This window comes from Parasteatoda tepidariorum, chromosome 7 (assembly GCF_982258835.1).
Source record: "Parasteatoda tepidariorum strain Cologne lab strain chromosome 7, Ptep-v5.0, whole genome shotgun sequence".
Taxonomy (NCBI): Eukaryota; Metazoa; Arthropoda; class Arachnida; order Araneae; family Theridiidae; genus Parasteatoda; species Parasteatoda tepidariorum.
The window spans coordinates 38,842,538-38,852,873 of NC_141761.1; positions in this window are offsets into that span (position 1 = coordinate 38,842,538).

Here is a 10,336-nt window from a genome sequence, read left to right on the forward strand (position 1 = left end):
TTTCCTTTTGTAAACAGATCCGTTTAAATATTTTTTAACTATAAAATAAAAATTTTGCTTACATAAAATAAAAAAAAAAATTTTAAAAATAAAGAAGTTAAAACTTAGAATGAAAGCTTGTTAATTCAAAATAGGTATTAATCAGTTTTATTCATCAATAATTGCAATATTAAAATAAAATAATTTTCTGTGTTTAATTTATAATGAAATACAACTGTAAAATGTAAAATAAATTTTTTTTTTACAAAATGAGAAGAACTGTATATAGAGCGCTTAATCAATTTTTGTATGTTTTTCTGAATGCAAGATATCTCTCAAAAATTTTAAATTGATAATTAGATATTTATTTCAACGCTTCTGCTCGATGAAAATAAAGAACATCACGAAATTTTTGGTTTTTAAGAATAAAAAACTGTTGCTATAACTACATTTTACATTTTTTTTTTACTTTAGAAGACGTTTTTAGCAGAATTTTGAAATAGCTGGTTCAAACATAAACTGACATTCTTAAAATGAATTATCGACAGCTGATTTTTCTACTTTTGAACTAAATAGTTTTGAACGGTTGCTTTATGTTTGTTCAGCTGTTAAAAGCAATGCGTCACACTAAGTCCTTACAGTTTTATTGACATGAGATCAAATATCCATCTCTTCTTTTATGATAAGGCAGTTCCTCAAAAACATAGTAATACTCTCGAGTTGTATCTCAAAAAATTTTAACGAAAAAGATTATTTTAAGGAGCAAAATTAATCTATTTAAAAACTCTAACTATAGTTTCGTTTTGCTGAAATTAAATATTTTTCTGACTATAAATCTCAATAAAATTAATCTTTCTAAATAAAGCGAATCGTTTATGTGTACGTTATAATGTGCAATTCTGTGTGGTATGTGGAGTAACACTCTCGAGTTGTATCTCAAAAAATTTTAACGAAAAAGATTATTTTAAGGAGCAAAATTAATCTATTTAAAAACTTTAAATATAGTTTCGTTTTGTTAAAATTAAATATTTTTCTGACTATAAATCTCAATAAAATTTATATTTTTAAATAAAGCAAATCGTTTATGTGTACGTTATAATGTGCAATTCTGTGTGGTATGTGGAATAACACTCTCGAGTTGTATCTCAAAAACTTTTAACGAAAAAGATTATTTTAAGGAGCAAAATTAATCTATTTAAAAACTTTAAGTATAGTTTCGTTTTGTTGAAATTAAATATTTTTCATACTATAAATCTCAATAAAATTAATCTTTTTAAATAAAGCAAATTGTTTATGTGTACGTTATAATGTGCAATTCTGTGTGGTATGTGGAGTAACACTCTCGAGTTGTATCTCAAAAAATTTTAACGAAAAAGATTATTTTAAGGAGCAAAATTAATCTATTTAAAAACTCTAACTATAGTTTCGTTTTGTTGAAATTAAATATTTTTCCGACTATAAATCTCAATAAAATTAATCTTTTTAAATAAAGCAAATCGTTTATGTGTACGTTATAATGTGCAATTCTGTGTGGTATGTGGAGTAACACTCTCGAGTTGTATCTTAAAAAATTTTAACGAAAAAGATTATTTTAAGGAGCAAAATTAATCTATTTAAAAACTCTAACTATAGTTTCGTTTTGTTGAAATTAAATAATTTTCTGACTATAAATCTCAATAAAATTAATCTTTCTAAATAAAGCGAATCGTTTATGTGTACGTTATAATGTGCAATTCTGTGTGGTATGTGGAGTAACACTCTCGAGTTGTATCTCAAAAAAGTTTAACGAAAACGATTATTTTAAGGAGCAAAATTAATCTATTTAAAAACTTTAAATATAGTTTCGTTTTGTTCAAATTAAATATTTTTCTGACTATAAATCTCAATAAAATTAATCTTTTTAAATAAAGCAAATCGTTTATGTGTACGTTATACTGTGCAATTCTGTGTGGTATGTGGAGTAACACTCTAGAGTTGTATCTCAAAAAATTTTAACGAAAAAGATTATTTTAAGGAGCAAAAATAATCTATTTAAAAACTCTAACTATAGTTTCGTTTTGTTGAAATTAAATATTTTTCTGACTATAAATTTCAATAAAATTAATCTTTTTAAATAAAGCAAATCGTTTATGTGTACGTTATAATGTGCAATTCTGTGTGTTATATGGAGTAACACTCTCGAGTTGTATCTCAAAAAATTTTAACGAAAAAGATTATTTTAAGGAGCAAAATTAATCAATTTAAAAACTCTAAATGTAGTTTCGTTTTGTTGAAATTAAATATTTTTCTGACTATAAATCTCAATAAATATAATCTTTTTAAATAAAGCAAATCGCTTATGTGTACGTTATAATGCGCAATTCCGTGTGGTATGTGGAGTAACACTCTCGAGTTGTATCTCAAAAGATTTTAACGAAAAAGATTATTTTAAGGAGCAAAATTAATCTATTTAAAAATGCTAACCATAGTTTCGTTTTGCTGAAATTAAATATTTTTCTGATTATAAATCTCAATAAAACTAATCTTTCTAAATAAAGCAAATCGTTTATGTGTACGTTATAATGTGCAACTCTGTGTGGTATGTGGAGTAACACTCTCGAGTTGTATCTCAAAAAATTTTAACAAAATGATTATTTTAAGGAGCAAAAGTAATCTATTTAAAAACTCTAACTATAGTTTCGTTTTGTTGAAATTAAATAATTTTCTGACTATAAATCTCAATAAAATTAATCTTTCTAAATAAAGTGAATCGTTTATGTGTACGTTATAATATGCAATTCTGTGTGGTATGTGGAGTAACACTCTCGAGTTGTATCTCAACCAATTCGAAAACTCGAAATTCTTAACCAATCCGCACCAAATTTGGTGTATATTCGCTTAAAGACATGACGGACCTAACTCTCAACTTTAAGTCTCTCTCTGATCATCGATTCACGCCTTATTCCAAAGAAAGGATTTTTCATAGGATTTTAAAAATATTTTGTAATAAGAGTGATTTGTTAGCTTGCAGCTCGAATCAATCAAAAGTTAGTTTTATCACATGTTCTTTTGAATCGTGGTATCATCGAATCATGGTATTCATGGTATCATAGTATCATAGATTTTGTATGTTTGGTATCACTAGTAAAATCAATGTTATTAGTTATGCTTTATTTGATTGTTAGAAGTTGACTTCAAGCAACAGAATTATGACAAGTGATACTGATTATTATAAATCTTTATTTTGGGGTTAAGGTGAACTCTTAATAACAAGTTTTGCTTAATCTGATAACATTAAGATGCCAGAAAGACATATAATTCCAGTTTTCTCTGAGTTAAATAAAACTTAATTGTATTACTGAAGTTTTAGCAAAATTTTGAATAAGATTACAAATTGGGCTTCTATAATTAAGTATAATTTCTTTTGTATCTTACTTCAAACATAAAATTATCAAAGCATTATATATAAGTATCTAAATTCGATGAATATATTGAAATTCTAATATTATATGTATCTGAGACCACAGAGTTTGTTATTTTAATTGACTGTTCTAAATATAACTACAATTAAAATATGTTTTTCATGTACTAACTTTTGACTTTAAATCTATTTTAATAATCCAAACCTTGATAATAGTGAAATTATCTTAAAAATTAAAAAAATATATCAGTATATGTGATAAATACAAAAATAAAATATAACTACTTAAATTTTAAGATAATAAATTAAAATTAATTTAAATTATTAACAACTAATTTGTTATGTTTATCGAATTTTCGAAGTTAATCCCTATTATTTTTATAGCAAAATAAAAATGCAGATATAATAAATAAAATATAGCTATAAAAAGCACTTTTGGGGTGAAAAATCCAATATATCCCATAATTTTTATTATGGAGCAACAAGCTGTAATGAAATTAAAAACCACTTTATAAGAAACTATTATTTAAAATTTAAAATACTCACCCTCTACAACTCTAATTTTTTTTCTCCAATTATTATCGATAGTTCTACTACACGATCATTTAAAATAAATAACTACATCAAAAGCATATTATTTTACTTGCGAAAGAAGTTATTGTAAAAGAGCTACATCGAAAGCGCCTTATGTTTCTTGCGTAAGACATTATTTTAAAAATGCCTACGTTAAAAGTACTTTATGGCACCGAGCGCAATAGCTGAGTCTAAAATCATAAAAAATAAATGCATTAAGAAATTCAAGTAGATAAATTAATGCTGATGTTATAGGAAACAAACATAGATTTTGTTTCCTATAAGCATGACTTAAACATAAATATGTTATTCACATTTAAAATTATATTTTCCGAAAATAGATCTCATATATCCAACTAGCCGCTTAACAGTAATGAAAAAATGCGCATTAGTACACGAAAAAAAATTCTAGCAAAATTACCGAACAGTATAGTAATCGCATTTCTAATAATAATAATTAAAAAAAACATAATTTTAGTTAGTAAAATTAAAGTATATGGTTTTTAAACAATTCATTTGGTAGTTTCTTTCTTTCTTATGGTAATGGTTTATCAGAAATTCTAGCTTTTAAAATTATAGTTCTTACTACCACACATTTAGTAAAAAATATAAAGCTGAAAAGTAAAGTTAACCGAATAAATGTTTTTTGCCATGTTCTAAGGTATGATAAAATCATCAAATTTTACTATATTTGCAAAATTTTATCAAATATTATAAACCTGGGGGGGGCGGAGTTATCGACCATGCCAACCTTCATCTATCAAAAGGTACCTCTTGATGGAATCAAGTTAGCATGTCTTATATACCAGTGAATTGATGTTTAATATTCGTAGTGGTAGTTACGCCACAAACCCATTTTTTATTGTAAATTTTACCGAATTTATTATGAAACCACATCGGTGATACTTTTTCTCAAATACAAATTTTTGCGGGGTCACCCTGCATGAAATTCTATTCCAAATTTATCACGAGGAGAAATTCTACTTGGGTGCTTTGGTGCATTTTACCAACAGAAAAATAATAATAATGTCTTAAAATATCGAAACTTTCCTTTTCAGGATCTTTATGGGAGAAAGGTGTCTTAAGAAAAAAATACCCTCCCCCCCTATAAATATTTAGTCTCGAAAAAATTTTTCAGACGGTGTAGTGTTTAAACCTTTTTCTACATAAGAACAACTATTTCTCAATTTTTTTAAATATTGTATTTTTAAAAATAGTAAGTAAAATATGACTTACTTTGATTGATCTTTCTATGTTTCAAAAATGTAAGGGTTCAAATTTTGTTTCTTCTGAGAAATTATTTCAATTCCTATACATTTTATAACCATAAATTTCATTATTTTTAGTCTTCTTTCACTATCACAAATGCACCAACAACTTCAATGCTTTTCATCAAGAAAGAAGCTTAAGAAATAATATTGTTATAACCAGTGCAAAAGCCTAATAATAAAAATATTTATTCTATTAATATTACAAGAATTCTAGAAGGCTATAAACAGTTTTCTCGAACTTCAAAAGTACTAGTTTCAAGAACAGCTTACAAACAAGGAATGTGTATAGTTTCAAGCTTTGAGTATGAAGAACCTGTGTTTGGAAAAACAATTATTATTGTGTGAAAAGGCTCGAAAGTTTTATTTGTGTGTAATCTTTTTAAATCTTGTTGTGTTTTCAACAATCAATTGAAAAGTGCGATGTACCTAAAGTAATAGCACCAGAAAAATCTATAATAATGAATTTATAATAATGAATATATAATAATGAATATATAATAATGAATATATAATAATGAATATATAATAATGAATATATAATAATGAATATATAATAATGAATATATAATAATGAATATAATAATGAACATGTAATAAAAATATTGCTTTTTCTCAAATACTCACCACCATTTACTAATTTGTAAAAAAATGACTGTAATTTTTCCAAACTGAGTTAAATTTTAATCTTTTAATCAAGTAGTAAATTATGTTAGTATAAAAGTAATTTAATTATATTGTAAACTTTTATTCAGATGAGGCAGAGTATATCAATTTAGTATCTTAATAAAATATTGAAAATTATTTTTAGATGATCCCAAATTTCAAAACTGTAAACATTGAGGCATATGTTAACACAATTTTTATTTTAAATTACTGTAAATTAAAAATAAGTTTGAATTGAATGCACTCTCTTAGTAACAAAAACATACCATCTATCATATTTTCGAGTGAATATTTTGTATTTTCTTAATAAATGCTGTGATATGAATAAAAAAAATATAATATATTTAAATTTTAAGATTTTGCACAAAAATTATTATATTCTGTCTATGTATACAAACATCAAAGTGATTGTAAATGAATAAATTATGTTTGAATATCGATGTAAGTCTGTATATTTTTTGTCCATATTTCCAAGTTATTTCATTATTTTTACATTTCATAATTTACTTCAAATTTATTATTTCCATGCTCCAATGTAATTAATATTGGAATGTTTCTTTAATTAGAGATTGGGGGTTGAATAATCCAATATTATATATAAATTTTTATTTGTGAAAGTAATATTTTCATTTTTAAATAATAAAATATCAAAATACATAGTAATCAGAATCTGCTTCAGCCTAAAATTAAAATTCTTTTTTGCCTCTTTAAAAAATTATTGGTACTAAATCTATAGCATCTGTTGGGACTTTAACGAATGAAATGTAAAAAAGAATTTTAATTTTACATATATCAACCTGAGGAAAGAAAAAAATTTTATCATAAAGAAAACATTTCTAAAGCGCCAAAAAGCAGAGAAAGTTAGCATCACTATTAAATATTTATTAAAAAAACGGAAAATAATTTAAATAAAATTCATAGAAATCAAATTATAGTTTAACTATTTAAATCTATAAAAATTGAAAGAAAAATTATTTTAATTTTAGATGTGTTATGTAATATAGATTTATATGTCTATTGCATAACACATCTAAAATAAAATTAGTTTTTTTAATTTTTATAGATTTAAATAATTAAATTATAATATGATTTATATAATTTTGATTTAAATTGTCTTCTTTTTTTATAAATATTTAATAATGATGCTAACTTTCTCTGCTTTTTGGCTCTTTAAAAATAATGGTGCAACCTTACTCTGATTTTTAGCACTTTAAAAGTAACTAATAATGGTGCAATCTTTCTCGCTTTTAGTTCCCTTCAAAAATACCAAATCATGGTGCAACCTTCCTCCGCTTTTACTTCTTTTCAAAACACTAATTTGTTGTGCAACCTTTCGCTGCTTTTAGGTTCTTTCAAAATCCCATTTTTTGGTGCAACCTTCTCTCGTTGTTTGGAGCTAGTGAAAACACCAATATATACTAAAACTGAACACCAGTTTATGTAGCCATCAAGTGAATACCAATGTTTGGCGTAACATAGCTCGAAATTTCTTACAGTGTACTGAGAATAGGTATGTACTAAGTAATTTGTCTAATGGGTAGTTGTTTTGAAGAGTGGCGTATAAGATTCTATCAGATTCCAATGTTATTCCTAGTATTTAAAAAGTAATGAATAAGTAGAATACAAAAGAAGAATAAACAAATTTCTTTAATCTTGCGTTTGTAAGTTTCAGAGATAAATACTATGTTCTTACTTTGATGTAGTTTAGAGTTCAGCTAATAAAGGGATGAATACTAAGCTAGATCACGAATTTATTTTCTTAAAAAATGATCTGTAGTCAAATTTTGGAGCTCTAATCAGGTGCATTGTCATCCGAAAAACCTAGAGATTAAAACTCATAACGGCTAAGTAGGTATCACAAACAGATAAAAAAACTAAAAACAATATTTGCTATATATATGTTACCGGCAAAGTAAGAATCGCCAGCGTTCTATAAAATGCCTAGGCATTGTATATAATGCCGGATGTTTTTCGGCTAGGTATGAAATATGAGACGTATTAGATACTTTCCCTAGGCATTCTATATAATACCTAGGCATTCTATAGAATGACAAATGCTATTTAGGCAAAGTGTGAAAAAAATGTCCTGATGAGGTTATTATGTAAATGATGCGTTTTTCTCAAAAATAAAAAAGTTATTCTGAAAACATAATGAGATTATTAAAACAATTTATTCAAAATGCGTAAAAGAAAAATGAAAGTTGTACAAAACATAATGTCTGCCTTTCTTATTAAGGGAAACAAAATTTTCGTATAAAAATTCACGTTTAAGTCACAATTATTTTCAGTTTAGAAACAAATATTACACAAAATATTCATTTCATCGGCTTTACTGTCATGTCCACAGAAGATTTTATATTTTGCCGGTTTCTTATTTGGTATTCTATAGAATGCCTAGGAAATGTGTGAAATATAAATCATTTCATTCATAGCCGACTAGTTTTAGGCATTATATACAATGCCTAGGCTTTCTATAAAATGCCGGATTTCAAACTTTGCCGGTAACATATACAATGCGTGTTGGATTAAACAATTGAGAATTAATCTAAGGATTTTAATAAGTAGTATAAAGTTTCTTAAATTACTTTAAATAATGTTTAAAGTTGAATAAAAAGATAAAGTTTTAAAAGTGCAATGTACTCAAAACAAGCAGTTGAGTTTAAGTAAAACTACTTCAATATGCTGCTTTTTATTTTTTTATTATTGATTTATTATTTTTTTATGCATTTAAAATTCCTAGCTACCAAATCCGTGATTTTAGGAAAGTTTTATGAAATTCTGCAATAAATTACTTCCAAGAACATTATAACATTTAACATTTATTTAGTAAAACATTTTATGCAGACATTAAATAACCATTATGCGTTTAATGTTTAATTAAACATAATATACAGGTTTACGACATTGATTTTTCTAGAATATATATTTTGATATCTATATCTAATAAAAATAAAATTGCTTTTAACTGAAATAAATTTTTTTCAACGTTTAATGCTTCTAAGATTCAACTGCGACCTTTATGTTTTAATAATCATGAATCATTCATATGCCTCAACTTTTATTTATTTATGGAAATAATGTGAAAAAATTAATTTATTCATAAATATCTCTTATTTTATTTTTATTTTATTGACTTTTTGAATTGTATATAAAGAACTTCGAAGTTTAGCAAAACACTTCTTTATAGTAGTTACAGGAGTTTCATAGTTTGCGAAACAAAAATGTCTAAATTGTTTTTTGCCCTAATTGTAGCTTTCGCTGGAATAGCAGGTAAGAAATTGAAATAAAGATTATTAGAATAATTTATTCTTAAATTTTACTAATAGATTAATAGAAAGTAATTCTAAATAAATGTTTTTCTAAAAATAAAATTAAAAAAAGCTAATAATAAATGTTAGTTTGATTTAAACAAAATAATAACTAAATTTCTGATATTTCAGTATTCTTTAAATATTTTTCCATACATCATTTACACGTTGCTTGTTTAAAAGTGGTTTAAATATTTTTATAAAATAAATTTGTCAAATGTTTTTAATACTATAACATTCCTATTATTATGTATGTTCTAAGACTATCAAGGGTATTAAATCCTCTTGTTTTCATTTTAATTTTAAAAAAATGAGCTTGTTTTAATCTCATTTGGAACATTTTACGATTTGGTTATAAATTCGTGATAAGCAGTACAATGCAAACAAACCATAAGATTTTTTTTTAAATCTTATTTAGTTACTTTCTTCAGAAAATAATAGATTTAACTTAAATATTGTTCCAATGGTTTGCACTAATATTTCTTAAATAATTAAGTGGAAAAGTTCTAAAATTTTAGCTAAAATATTAAAACATGTTTATATAAGAAGAAAAGAAACATTTTTATACCCACTCTGTCAATTATCAACTTTCTAAATCTGAAGTCTCTTGTCTAAATTATTAAAAATAAAAAGTCGAAATAATAGTTAGGGTATAAGAAGCTTTCTTTAAAATTGAAAACCGATTTTAAAAGTTTGGCTTAATTTTATTTCTAAATTAACGTAGAATTTCTGAAATGTTTCACCTTTATTGGAGCTTCTTTTAAATACAAGACCTTGTAATAGTTGTACAATTGAATGTAATATCAATGGATGGAAAGAAAAAATAAAAGGTGTATGTTGCTATATAACGAGCTTTTTCTAGCATTTCTGAAGAATTTTAAAAGTTTGACTTAAAGGTTATCTTATTTTGCACTTTTTTTCGAACATTTAGATACTTATTTGGCTCTGAATTGATTACGATAAAAAAAATATGCATATAGATAGGACATAACGAGCTACCAGTAGTGTTCCTGAGAGATTTTTAAAGTTTGACTCAAAAGCATCTTAATTTCCAATTGTATTTTCGTATTTTCAGAAACAGGCTTTTGTTGGAATAATATTTAAATTGCTTCACTTTAGTATACACTTACAATAAAAAGTTT